Here is a 15,257-nt window from a genome sequence, read left to right as displayed (position 1 = left end):
GCTTATGCCGATTGGGTCGATGCCGACCAACGTGCTATATTACTTATCAATTCATCTCTCAATGAAGAGGTTGTGCCTGAAGTTTTAATGTTAACCAGTGCCCGTAAAATCTGGTTAGCACTCGAGTCAGCCTACAGCAATACCTCTCTTGAACGCATGCATCTTCTCCGTGACAGCCTGCGTCAATTAACTAAAGGTTCAGCTTCAGTCACCGAATTTGGTCGAAAGTTTTAAGGCATATGCGATCAGTTAGCCACCATTGGTGAGCCGGTGAAAGAAACTGATAAGTTCCATTGGTTTTTATGTGGCCTTTGTCCTTCCTTCGAAAATTTTTCAACCGCCATTCGTGCTGCTCATTCCTCTTATCCCCTACATGATCTTCTTACTAAAGCAGAAGGTCACGAGCAATTCATCCAATCCCTTAATTCTCAAACAACCTCTCCTGTTGCCTTTACTGCCCATCAACAGCGCCCTCGCGCATCACACCAGAACCAAAGTAAAACTAAACCTCGGTCCAATTCGCGTGGTGCTCATTCCTTTTCCCGTGGCACTTGTTGTCCTCCTCATTGCCAATTATGTAGAAATGATGGACACTATGCAAATCAGTGTCCCCACTTGGCCACTTTTGCTTCTGCCTCTACTAGTGAGGCTCATTTGGCTCAAGCATTTCAGGCCCAATGTCATGTCACCACGGGCTCTCCCGATTGGGTAGCGGACTATGGTGCTACAACCCATATGGAAAACTCCACCGGTCCTCTTCATAACACCACTCATACTCGGGTAATTCCCACGTTGCTTTTGGTAATGGCAACTCTTTACCTATTTCTCATACGGGTCAATATTCGTTAAACAAACATCTTTCTTTAAATGATGTGTTGGTCATTCCCAAACTCACAAAAAATCTTTTATCTATAAGCCAATTAACTACCGATTATCCTGTTGACGTTTTGTTTTCTCAACCTTTCTTTACCATTCAGGACCGGAAAACAAGTCAACCTCTAGCTCAAGGTCGGTGTGAAAACGGGCTATACGTATTACGGGACGGGAACCTTGCCTTTGTTGCTTCAGTTTCTCATAATAAAGCTTCATTTGAATTGTGGCATACTCGTTTAGGCCATGTGGCTTTTGATACTCTTTCTTTTTTGAATAAACGTGGTTGTTTGTCTATTACTTCTATTTTGCCTAAACCCATTACTTGTTCACCTTGTCAACTTGCTAAGGCACATAAATTGCCTTTTAATACAAATGACAAACGTCCTTTGCATCCGTTAGATCTTGTTCATTGTGACCTATGGGGCCCGTCACCTATTATTAGTATTGATGGCTATCGCTACTATGCGGTTTTTATAGATGATTACTCGCGCTTCTCTTGGTTTTATCCCTTAAAAACCAAAACCGCGTTCTATTCGGTGTTATCAACATTTTTACGTTTGGTTCAAACACAATTTTCACGCAAATTAAAAGTGTTTCAAAGTGATGGTGGTACAAAATTTGTAAACCAACACGTTCGTCATATTTTTGACGAAAATGGTACATTTCACAGGTTATCATGTCCTCACACCCCGCCACAAAATGGTAGAGCTGAGCGGAAGCACCGTCACATAGTTGAGACAGGGCTAGCCATGTTATTTCATGCTCATGTTCCGGCCACTTATTGGGTTGACGCATTCTGCTCCGCAACCCATATCATTAATCGTTTGCCCTCGGACGTTTTACATAACAAATCACCTTTTGAGCTGCTATATCATACAACACCCACCTATAACAATTTTCGGTTTTTGGTTGTCGTGTGTATCCGTATCTCCGTGATTATTCCCCACATAAGTTGGCACCACGTAGCATCCCTTGTATATTTATGGGTTACTCGGCCCAATACAAAGGATATAAATGTCTTGATCCACAATCTTCTCGAATGTATGTGACTAGGCATGCTCGTTTTGATGAAACTTCACTTCCATTTGAAACCCATTCATCTTCAAATGATCTTTCTACACTTTTGCTTTCAACTTATCAAGATGAATATACACATATCCCTCACACTACTGTTCTGTCACCTACAATATCCTCTACTCAACCTTCTAGCCAACTCACCACTCCATGTGCTCTTTGCAAGGATGCACCAACCCAACCTCCAAATCAGCCTACACACTCTTCAGTTACCCAATCTAATCCAGCCCAATCCGAGCCTGCCTCACCCAACTCAACCCACTCCACTTCTCCCACAACGACCCAAACCAACTCCCCTTTGGACATGACTTCAATCCAACCCACATTGTCAACCCAACATGCCTCATCCAATATCAACCCATCGAACCTGCCAACTTCCCCTATTACCACCACATCTGACTACCCCATGGTAACCCGTTCCAAAGCGGGTATTTACAAGCCCAAACATCAAGGAAACTTTGCTCATCTTACTCATCATGCTCTATATACCGCCTTGCATGTAGCATCCGAACCTAAAGGTTTCAAGAGTGCATCTAAACATCCTCACTGGATACAAGCCATGCAAGATGAAATTCTTGCCTTACAAAACAATAACACCTGGACCTTGGTTCCTCGACCCCACATCTGTTAATGTCGTTGGTTCAAAGTGGGTTTTTCAGAACCAAATTTCGTTCTGATGGTTCAATTGATCGTCACAAAGCCCGCCTTGTAGCCCAAGGTTTCACACAAATTCTGGGCATCGATTTTACATACACATTTAGCCCCGTTGTTAAAGCCTCGACTGTCCGTATTGTTTTGTCTTTGGCAGTTATTAACAAGTGGCCTCTTCACCAGTTGGACGTTAACAATGCGTTCTTGAATGGCCATTTAACCGAAACCGTCTACATGGAACAACCTACGGGTTTTATTGATTCGGATTTTCCCACTCATGTTTGCAAATTAAACAAGGCACTCTATGGTTTAAAGCAAGCTCCGCGCGCATGGTTTCACAGGCTAAGCTCGTTTCTTGTTCAATACGGGTTTACGTGTAGTCGAGCCGACACGTCTCTGTTCATATTTAAGAAAGGTGATTGCCTTATGTACCTTCTTGTGTATGTCGACGATCTTATTTTAACCGGAAATAAACCCACTATGCTCACCAACTTCATTAACCGTCTGCATAATGAATTTGCGATTAAGGATTTGGGATCATTAAATTATTTTTTAGGTCTCGAGGTTGTTTATACGGACCATTTATTGTTTCTTAGTCAATCCAAGTATGCCCATGACATACTTTCCCGTGCCGGTCTCCTTGAAACCAAACCTGTCCCTACTCCTCTTGCCACCACCGACACATTCATATCCGCTGGTTCCCCTTTTTCTGATCCTACTCTTTATCGTTTTCTCGTTGGGGCGTTACAGTATTTAACCATAACTAGGCCCGACCTCTCTTATGCTGTGAATCAAGCTAGTCAGTTTCTTCATGCACCAACCGACCAACATTTTCAATATGTTAAACGTATCCTTCGGTATGTTAAAGGTACATTGTCGTATGGTCTCACCTTTAAACGTCCCGAACATACTACTATTTTGGGATATTCTGATGCGGACTGGGCTCGGTGTATTGAAACACGTCGGTCCACTTACGGTTATTCTATTTTCTTAGGAGGCAATCTTGTTTCTTGGAGTGCCAAGAAACAACCGACCGTCTCTCGGTCCAGTTGTGAGTCCGAATATCGGGCAATGGCCAACACAGCTGCTGAAATCATATGGGTCACTCACTTGTTACGTGAACTACATGCATTGCCACCTGACAGACCGACTTTGCTTTGTGATAATCGCAGTGCGTTGTTCATGAGCCAAAATCCCGTTTCTCACAAACGGGCCAAACGTATCTATTTGGATTACCATTTTGTTCGTGAATTGGTTATGTCTGGCAAGCTATATACGCAGTTTTTTCCTACCAAGCTTCAACTAGCCGATATCTTCACCAAAAGTTTGCCCAGATCTCAATTTGAACATTTTCGGACTTTGCTTCGCGTAGGCGCGCCACCGTTTCGCTTGAGGGGGCATGATAGAGTCAAAGATTATCCCACAAATTAAGCCAATGATCACGTCGAGGCAATCCCACAAATTATGCCAATCTGTTGATAATGTATTGATTAGTTGTTATGTAATTTATTGTATTTCCTTTTATTGAAGTGTAACATAACAATATATATAGAAGTACATATATCATACGATTTACAGCTACTATGGTTATTATCCACAAGATTATGTGAATTCTTTCTATACAAATGTTTTTGATGATCGAGGTCATAGATCTGACATCTTGTTTGTTCCCGTAACCATCTCCTTATTCACCACCACCTATGTATTATAATTCTGACGGTTTCTATAAGGAAGATAGAAGAAAATTGTGTTTTGTGTCTGGTAACCCTTCTCACCTTGCAAGACATTGCAAGAACTGGCATGATATGAAAAGGAAAACGAAGAGTCGGTTTAATCAATTCAGATCCAGAGCTAAACCTAGCTCAAGGAATAGAAATGATCAACCTGACAGTTCTGCTAGTAAAATGGACGTGAGATCCAAAAATAAAAGAAATGACAAACCTCCTTTTTGGATAACCAAGAAGGAGAGAGCAAAAAGGAATTCAAAGATCGAAAGGTATGAGAATTCATCAAAAGGAAAGGAGAAAAGAAATCCAAAGATTGAAAAATCTGAGGATATTGTTTTAAAACCAAGAAGGAGGCAGTCTCGAAAATCTTTTAAAAACAGGAAACCTGCTCGTGCATGGAATCCTAAAGACTGCTCTTCTGACTCTAACACGTCCCACAACTTCATAAACAACAATGAGAAAAGGAAATTTTATTCTCCCAAGAAAACTAAGTCTCGGGAACCTGTATCTAATTAAATTGCTAATGTGTAGGGTCAGCCAAGAAAGTCTGTAAATAGTATATGGTATTTGGATAGCGGCTGTACATGACACATGACAGGAGACGAATCCTTGCTGTTTGACATTAAACCGTTCGATGGCGGATACGCTTCTTTTGCTGGATATATGGGTGGAAATATTTCAAAACAAGGAAAAGTGTCAAATGTAGTCCTAACATTTGAAAATGTCAACTTGGTGGAGCAATTAAACCACAATCTTCTCAGCGTTTCTCAGATCTGCGACAAATAGTTCTCCACATTGTTCACCGAAAATGAATGCTTGATTCTAAAACCAGGTTTTAAGGTCCCAGAAGAATGGATTATGATGCGTACTCTGAGGCATAATGACTCTTATGTAATAGACATTAATAGCTCTTACTCACGTAGAGCTGCCTCTTGTTTGTTATCTAAGGCCTCGGAGAACGACTCATCTCTATGGCATCGTCGTCTAGGTCATGTTAATTTTAAGAATCTAAACAAATTGGTTAAAGGGGAACATGTGAGGGGATTGCCTGTTAAAACCTTCTCTTGCATTGAAAAATGTCTTTCATGCGCTAAATGCAAGCAACACAAGCTCCCTCACAAACCCAAGACGATAAGTTCCATAGATTCCATTCTTCAACTGTTACACATGGATTTGTTTGGTCCTATTACTCCTATGACAATCGGCCGAAAAGCCCATTGCCTTGTGATTACTGATGACTTTTCCCGTTTCAGCTGGACTTTCCTTTTAGGGCATAAGGATGAAACCGCACGGTTTTTGATCAAGTTTATACCTTTATGGGAAAGACAGACTGACAAAAAGGTGAAGTGTATACGAAGTGACAATGGAACCGGTTCTGCAACCGATCTGTAGATGACTTCTACAGCTCCAATGGAATAGAACACCATTTCTGTGCACCTTACACTCCTCAACAAAATGGAGTTGCTGAAAGAAGAAACCGAACACTGATTGAAGCTGCACGAACAATGTTGTCTGATTCCAAATTACCTCTGTTCTTTTGGGGTGAGGCCATCAACACGGCGTGCTTCATCCAAAACCGTGTGATTATCAACAAGCGTCGGAAGAAGACTCCGTATGAAGTTTACTACAAAACGAAGCCGCTGATCAACTACTTCAAAACCTTTGGATGTCCTTGCACCTTACTCCATACCTGTGCTAAGCATGATCCTAAGTTTGCTGAAAACGCTGATGAGTGTTATTTTGTTGGGTATGCATCCAACAAAACTGCTTATCGAGTCTACAACGAGAAAACAAAGTTGATCTTGGAATCCTACAATGTTGACTGGCAAGAGCTAAATCCTACTGACGCTCACACAGGACCAGATTGGTTGTTTGACTAAGACAGTCTGTTTAATCAGTTTCGAGGCATGTCTATTCCACATCCTACTAGTGCTCAAGTTCCATTTTCATCACAAGACTCTTTGTTGATGCAAACACTGGTCAACAGTTTGTCAGAAGTGGATTTGTCTATCATGCCCCCATTGCCTGCTCCACCTGTTATTCAACCTCCTCCTCAAGTCAATAATCAAGTTGTTAATCAAGCTGCCCCTCTAGTTTCTCCTCAACATGCTCCTCAAGCTGCATCACAAGCTGATGTTTCGACTGAGATGGTGGTAGTTGAAGATGAATCTAATTCTGACTTAGATGATTCCTTTCAGTCTGCTGACAATGTTGAACAATATCAGACTGAACCAGTTGCTGATCTTCATGTAGCTCCAAGTGTGGTGGAATCTGTTGCCACACCTCTCTCTGTAAATGAAACTGTTGAAATAGCTACTCATGTTGAAGATCCTGCTACTGTTGAGTCTGATAACACCGCTTCGACTCCAATCAACACAATCGTTGTTCCTTATGGTGAGAAATTTTGGGAAGAGCCGATAAATAAAGAAAATAGAGTTGGTCAACCCGACTCTGTTCTATCAGCTGCTGATGTTCTGGAAGGTGCACCTTGTATCTTCCATCCCATTGATAGTCTCACCGTAAACCTTCAAGCCGAACCAGTGACCATTGTCAAAGACATCCCTCAGACACTCATTCACAGACGTCATCCATATGAAAACATCATCTGTTCTCAATCTGCCGGCAACCAAACAAGAAGAAAATCAGGTACAATTAAAAGATGTTTGTTTGCTTGTTTTATTTCACAGGTTGAACCAAAGGACTACAGGATGGCCCTAAGGGAAAACTCTTGGGTTGAAGCAATGCAGGAAGAATTGTTATAATTCAAGAAGCTTCAAGTTTGGAGATTGGTCAAGATGCTTGCGAATAAGAAACTGATTGGTACCAAGTGGGTGTTTAGAAACAAGAAGGATGATAAAGGGGTTATTACAATAAACAAGGCAAGACTGGTAGTTCAAGGTTTCTCTCAGCGTGAAGGCCTTGATTATGATGAAACTTATGCACCGGTGGCTAGGTTGGAAGCAATCCGTCTAGTTCTAGCCTATGCCTCGTACATGAATTTCAAGGTCTATCAGATGGACGTAAAGACTGCATTCTTGTATGGAAAGGTCAAAGAGGAGATTTATGTAAAGCAACCACCAGGTTTTGAGGATCCTGATAATCCTGATCATGTCTACCGTCTTGACAAAGCTCTGTATGGCCTGCACCAAGCACCTCGTGCATGGTACGCAACATTAGCAAGCCAATTGCTTAAGAATGGCTACAGAAGGGGTGTTATCGATCAAACACTTTCATCAAGAAGGTAAAGAACGATCAGATCCTCGTCCATGTCTATGTTGATGACATTATCTTTGGATCTACTTCTGATAAACTGTGTAGAGAGTTCGCCGAGGTCATGCAGAATCGGTTTGAGATGAGTTCGTTGGGAGAAATGAGTTTCTTCTTGGGTCTTCAGGTTGAACAAAAGGACGATGGTATATTGATTCATCAAGAGAAATATGTCCGGGAAATTGTTCAGAAATTTGGGTTCAAAGACTCATCTCCATTTCTCACTCCGATCGCTACCCGACCTGTGCTTGCTCCAGATCCATCAGGAACTCCTGTTGATCAACATCTTTATACATCTATGATCGGCTCCCTGATGTATCTCACTGCTAGCAGACCGGACATCATGTTCCCTGTTTGTTAGTGTGCCAGATATCAGAGTAATCCAAAAGAATCTCACTTAATTGTTGTTAAGCGCATCTTCCGGTACCTCAAGGGAAAGCCTTGCTTAGGTCTTTGGTATCCCAAAGACTCTCCTTTGGTACTTCACGCTTACACCGATAGCGATTATGCGGGATGCAATCGGGATCAAAAGTCAACATCGGGTGGATGTCAGTTCCTTGGTGACAGATTAATCTCCTGGCAATGCAAGAAACAAGTCACAGTGTCCACCTCCACTGCTGAAGCGGAATACATTGCCGCCTCCGCTTGCTGTTCTCAAGTCATTTGGATCCAACATCAGCTTTTGGATTACAGTTTGAATTTCTTTAACACCCCGATTATGTGTGACAATGATGCAGCTGTGTGTATTGTGAAAAACCCGGTCCAACACTCTAAGACAAAGCACATTGACATCCGAATTCATTTTATTCGTGATTGTCATGACCGGAAGCTTGTCACAGTAGAACATATCAAAACTGATTACAACTTTGCCGACCTATTTACCAAAACTTTTGATCGTGCCCGATTTTTGTTTCTCGTTGAGTCACTTGGCATGATTTCTTTTGAACTAACTTAAGTTTTTAAAATTAGTTTATTTTCAGTTTACTTTGTTTTAGTTTATTTTATTTTTACTTTTATCTTATTTTTACTTAATTTTAATCTTAAAATTTTTTAATCTTATTTTATTTATCTTTTTTTATTTATTTTCACCTTGTTAAAAAAAATATATATATTTTAGTTTAATTTTTTCTAACTTAACTCTTCTTTTGTTCTAAGTTTTAAATTTTTTTAACTTTTTTTTATTTTGTTTTATTTTAAATCTTCTTTTTGAATTTTTTTCTCTCACTTTATTTTATCTTTTGTATATAATTTTGTAAATATTTTTTATATGTCACAATTTTAGAGGGAGAAAATGAGTATTAACTCACCAAAAATTTTTTACTTTTGTTAAAACAAAAAAATTATGTCACTTGACTTCCAATAATATTTTATATTATTTTATTTATTATTTTTAAAGATCTTAAAAAGATAATCTCTCGTTTAGGGTGAGCTCCTGCTTAGAGGGAGTCGGATAATATAATATTAAATTATAAAATTTTGAGAAATTGATCCGACCTTTGAAAATGATAGAAAATTGTCTTAGGTGATCCTAGCACATGAAAAGAGTATATCAAAAGCCAACAAGATCATTGCTTGATGTGTAAAGAGGCTTGACAAATGAGTAAATATCATAGTGATATAAACTTAAATATCTGTCTATGCTAGTAGTTATACTCTTATGAAGCGGTTGCCGACTCCAAATAAGTCATATTTATGACGGAAAAAATCCTAATAGTCAGTCATACACGAGCCCGTTAGTGATTGGTCACAATGAAAAATTATTTCTTGCTTTAGCTTCAAATTTTGAAAAAATATAAAAAATTATTGAAAAAGCAGAAAACTGCAAAATACTCAAAAAGTATTCAAAATTCAACAACAAAAATGTTGATAAATTTATCAAACAAAAAGGGGTATATTAGAACCACGTAACGTGGGGCAAACAAGTAAGTCCTAAACACTTTATATGAAGGCATAAGTCAACAAGGCTAGTAAGTCCATGGTTCAACCTTTACATATTGTTTGAAAGAAAAGTTTGCAAAAAGTCTATGAAGCTCAAAATGTTTTGATCAATCATTAGGGGGTCGGAGTCAATTCGGGGTGATACTGATGAACACAAACTATGCCCGAGGTATGATGGAGTTTGTAACATGTTGGATTAACAGGGTACCACACAAGTATTGTGCCTAATTATACCTTAATGTATCACAATGAAATCAAAATACTTGTTAAGTTTAAAGTGGACAAACATATCTACAATCGACATTGGGTTCTGGGCATAATAATATCCAAATAGAAGTGTGATCTAGGACACTATAGACAATATGATTTCATGTTGTGATCTTTCTCAAAAAAAAAACAAGTATAAATGAAATTTTGTAAATTAATTAAAATAATTAATATAATATTAATATTCTTCTTATCTAAATTTTTAAATTTTACTTCTTTCTTAACTTTTTATTTTATTTTATTTTACATGTTAAAATTAGTTTAAATTGTATTTCTTTTAATTTTAGACAGAATTACAAATTTTGTCCTTTAAAAAAAGCCAAATTACGGTTCGTATCCTTTTTTTAGTTTCTTTGCTGGCGGTGTCCTTTAAACATTTTTTTCCTACACGTTATGTCTTTTACGCTAATTGGGTTAGAAAAACTCAGTTAAATACCCTCACGTGAGGCGCATGTGAGGGTATTTTGGTCTTTTCAACGAAGTAGTTCAAATATATTTAATATATATTTAATAATTAATTTATAAAATAAACTCTCTCTCTCTCCAACTCATCTCCATCTCATCTCCATCTCCATTCCACCTCCAAACTCTTTATTCTTCAACTACTCTCCCGGCCACCATCACCACCGCCACCACCTGCAAAGCTGCAACAGCCAACATCACCACCGCTTATCCCCACCAACAAGTGTCACCATCTCCGTGACCACCATTAGATCCGACCACCGCTTATGCCGACCACCTTGCAACACCAAACGGCTTAGAACCCACAAACCCAGATCCGCCGATCGACTACGAACCCATAAACCAAGATCCAACTCGCCGGAGAACCCATAAACCCAGATCCATCTTCCGGTCAATTTTCCCCTTCACGGACGGTCTTCAATTTGCCAAGATCTGAAACCCTTGCCGGAAAAATCGTGTCTAGCCCATCATCCTCTACAACACTCCAACCCACTGTGGTGATGTTTCCGACGTGATTCGACGAAATACGACGGCGGACACGGGGTTTTTGGTTTGGTTGAGGTGGAATATGCGGCTGAGGTTCCGGTCTCCTTCTTACCTTTTGACTTTTCCATCTTTATAAACACCACTAATCTTCTTCACTCTTCAACTTCTTTCATCTGTATAAGCTTCACCTTTAAGAGCTTCTGCAACAATGGTGGTTGATTTCGTCGGAATCCAAACCACTGCTCAGCACCTCAACCGCATATTCCACCTCAAACCTAATTACAAGTATACACTTAAAGATAACGACGACGACGGGGGTTTTTGGTTTGGTCTGGAAGATGGAATTGGGTTTTGGAGGGGAAATTGGTGGGCGGCGGTGGTGGTTGGTAGAGGTTGAATGGTGGTGTGAAGGTGGGTGTTGATGGTGGTGGATGAGTTCTGGAAGAAAAAGATAGTTTTATATAAACTTGCAGGTGTAGACAAAAAGACCAATATGCCCTCATATGCGCCTCACATGAGGGTATTTAACTGAGTTTTTCTAACCTAGTTAACGTAAAGGACATAACGTGTAGGAAAAAAATGTTTATAGGACACCGCCTACAAAGAAACTAAAAAAAGGACACGAACCATAATTTGGATTTTTTTAAAGGACAAAATTTGTAATTATGTCTTAATTTTATTTTAACTTTTATTTTTATTTTTATTTTTTTAATTTTATTTATTTAATATTTGATCTTATCTTAATTTATTTTACATCTAATTTTACTTTCTCTAATTTTATCGATTTATTTTCAAACTTTATTTTAGTTTTTGTTTTACCATTATTGTAAAATTTTAAATTTTATTTTTATTTTTCTTTAAACTTATTTTAAAATTTTAACGTAAATTTTAATTTTACTTTGTTTTAAAATTTTATTTTCAAGTTCAGGTTAGAAGTTTTGTGAAATCGGTTTTTATACTTTCAACAAGGTCGTGTATGCAGAGTTTGTTAAGTTTAAACTGACAAAAATATATCGTGTATATATTAGATATGTTTGGATTCGGTGGGTAATTTTTTTCGGGTTTTGAAATGAAAACATTTTCAGAGATCGAGGGTCGGGAGCGAAAAGGTGTTTAATACTAGGGGTATTTTGACTACCTTATATATATATATTTTCTCTTAATTTTCTTTCATTTTCTTTATCCTCAAACCCTATCCTCTTTCTCTCTCTCTTCTCTTCTCCGTTATTCCCGTTGCCACCTCCTAAGAGCATTCTCATCCCATTCCCCATCCTTATCTCTATAATTACACTAAAAAACACTAGATTTCTCTCTCCTGTTCAATTAAATAATATTTTTTATACCTTTATCATTACAGTTTTCTCTCTCCTATACTCACAATCAATCCAACTGTTGGTGCATAATGTCAGTAGTTCAGTATCTAGTGATTTGTATGTGTCTGTAATCGTGTTAGATTGTTTGTGTTGGTTTTAGATATGTAATCTCACAAGTTCGCCTAATGTAAGCGAACTTGTGGAGAAGCGAAGTTAAAGACAACTTCGCCTAGTCTGTTAGGCGAAGTTGTCGAAGCCTATATAAGTTTGTTTACGGCTTGTTTTGTTTAAGGATTCTATAACGTGTAATTGTGATTTGACATCACGTGTTGAAGTGTTGTAATACAACGTGTCTTATCAGTATTGTAACGTGTGTTCGTGTTCGTTTTAACGTATTCCACATCTTACGCTCGTATCATGTTACGTAGGGATTCCGCACCTACGTATTACGAGATACTCCTGTGTAGATCCGGCTGGGAACCTACAATTGGTATCAGAGCTTTTGCTCGTGATTGTGTGGTTCGGGATTATCACACGAGTGTAAAGATCGTTCTCTTCGACTATTCGCGGAACGAGTTTACGTTGAAATACCGTGTTTTTGTGTCCTACCCATCTCCCACCATCAAATATAACCCACTACACCTTCGCATAACTCAAAATACGTCAAATTAAAACCTGCAAAAACCTTGTGTTCATCAGGCGAAGTTGTCGTCACTGTTCGTAGGGTTTAAGCGAAGTTATGAAGTTAAGCGAAGTTATAGATTTAAGCGAAGTTGAGGAAACAAGCGAAGTTAAGCTTAAGCGAAGTTAAGCATAACTTTACCATCTGATCACTGTTCAGAATAAAAAAAATTTTTTTTTAATACTTTCGTTGTGTTTTCGAGTCGTGTTTCTTTCAACGATGACTTCAATAAACATTACGGAACTGGTGAAAATGGAGGTTGAAGCCGGTTCAGCAACTAAGGCTCCAAAAATGCTTAAGGGTACCGATTTCATTGCTTGGAAAGATCGGCTTGAACAGTATGTGAAATACCAAGATGCTAAGATGTGGGTGTGCATACAGGATGGATACATTCCACCAACGGCCTTGTTTGAGGGTCGTGAACAGATTAAGAAGTACAATAAGATGGAAGAGGAGGAAAAGAAGATGTATGAAGCAGAAAGTAAAGCTCATGCTGCAATAACAATGGCTCTTCCACAAGAGATTCTTCATACATTCAAGAAGTACAAAACTGCTAGAGAACTATGGTAAGCACTTGAAAATCGATACAAAGGTAATGTGGGGATACGTGCTTCCAAAACAAAGCTACTAAAAACCCAATTCTCTGTATTCAAGTATCTGAAAAATGAATCACTTGACGATATCATCACCAGATATTATCACTTGATGACCGAGCTCAGCAATTACTCCATTGTATACAAAGAAGATGAGATAGTAGAGAAACTTCTTGATGCTCTTCCATCAAAATGGGAAATGTATACGGTTTTGATGAGAGAGGATAAAGAATTTGCCAATAATGATCTTGAAACAGCAGTCAATAAGTTACGAAATTTTGGGCTCAACATGGTTCGAAAGGAGACACCAACTGATCAGGTACAGGATCAGGGAATGTATGGTGCGAAAGTCTCTCCAAGTTCAAGTTCAAAATCAGAATCGTCTGCCTACTACTCAAAGGGAGAATCAAACTCCAACTCAACTCGAGATGGTTATGTGATTCTTAATATGGATGGCGACATATGTTTCGTAGCTGGAGGTAGTAGTTCTTCAAAACCTCAAGCAACAACCGGTAATATATCCTCAAATGTTCCGAGCTACAATTACTCACAGATGCCCATGAGTGTTAAATCAGCTGAACAGCAGTTTGCTTTCTATGCATCCTTCATTGCATCGTATGAAAATTACATCAAAGGTAAAATAGTCGACCCTGCAACTTTGGATGAAGACTATGATCAGATCGATGCTGATGATTTAGAAGAGATGGATCTGCAGTGGTAGATGGCTATGATTGTAAGAAGAGTTAAAAGATTCATGAAGAAAACAGGTAGAAAGTTTGTTGGAGAAAGACCAGGGTTTGACAAATCAAAAGTTAGATGTTACAACTGTCAACAAAATGGTCACTTTGCCAAGGAATGTACAAATGAGAGAGTCGAACGTAGTCAGAACAGACCTGCACAACAGAATGGGGGAGGTAGTGAGAACAGGGCTATGTTATCTAGACAGAATGGTGGATACAACTGGAACCTGCAAGTTGAGGAAGTGTTCGAACATGCTAATTTAGTAAACATAAAGACTGAAGGAAGTGAGAGGGAGACGGGAGAAAATCAAGCCTATATGGCAGAAGTCAACGATCAGCTCTCTGAGGTAAGTTCTGAACTTCATTGCATACAATGTGAAAATCTGTCTGAACAATTGAAAACAATAACTGATCAGTTTGTTAGTTTGCACGGCCAATTTAAAACGTTAAAAGAAGATCATCACTATACTAAAACTAGAGAAAACAGTTACTCGGTAAAAATAAAAGCTAGTGAAAAGGACATCAGAAGTCTTAAAGCCAGTCTAGCTAAAAAAATACAAGTAATTGATCTTAGTTATGAAGTGTTAGAAGAGAAAACCAAACTAATTGCTGAAAGAGATAAACAGATTGCTGATTACCAGGTAAAAGTGGTGGAACTAAACAGAAAAATTGAACAGTTTAGAAATTCCTCAGCGATGCTTGATCACATTGTAAGTGTTCAACGTTCCCCAGTTAACAAAGGGGGAATTGGATTTTCTGAAGTTCCACCACCGTATAACCATAACTATACTTATAATCCTAGTAATCAGAAATCTGCTGATGTTGAGATTAATCAGACAGTTCCAGTCAAAATTTCGACTAAAGAACCTGAAGTTAGTAAAAGCGAAACGAGTGAGCTAATTCATAATGTCAAGATTTCTGTTCCTAGTTCTGTCTCATCAAATTCGGACAAGTCATCCGAATCGGGTGAGATAAAGGAAGAGGTAACATTACTAAAACGGGGGGAGGAATATAAGTCTGATGAAAAGAGTTCTTCCCTAAACCCGTTCGTCCCACCGTATGTGAGACAAACGGGTAGTAATGTAACCTCAACATCTGAAACAACTGTTGAGACGAAAGTTGAACACAAGAGTTGTTTTAGATGCAATCAAGTAGGACACCTTATTGCTGATTGCCCTCTAAAC

Source organism: Bidens hawaiensis, unplaced genomic scaffold, assembly GCF_021521415.1.
Source record: "Bidens hawaiensis isolate Kalapana, Puna unplaced genomic scaffold, B.hawaiensis_p1.1 tig00012230_1, whole genome shotgun sequence".
NCBI lineage: Eukaryota > Viridiplantae > Streptophyta > Magnoliopsida > Asterales > Asteraceae > Bidens > Bidens hawaiensis.
The sequence above is the reverse complement of the archived record's forward strand: the minus strand, read 5'-3'. Positions refer to the sequence as shown.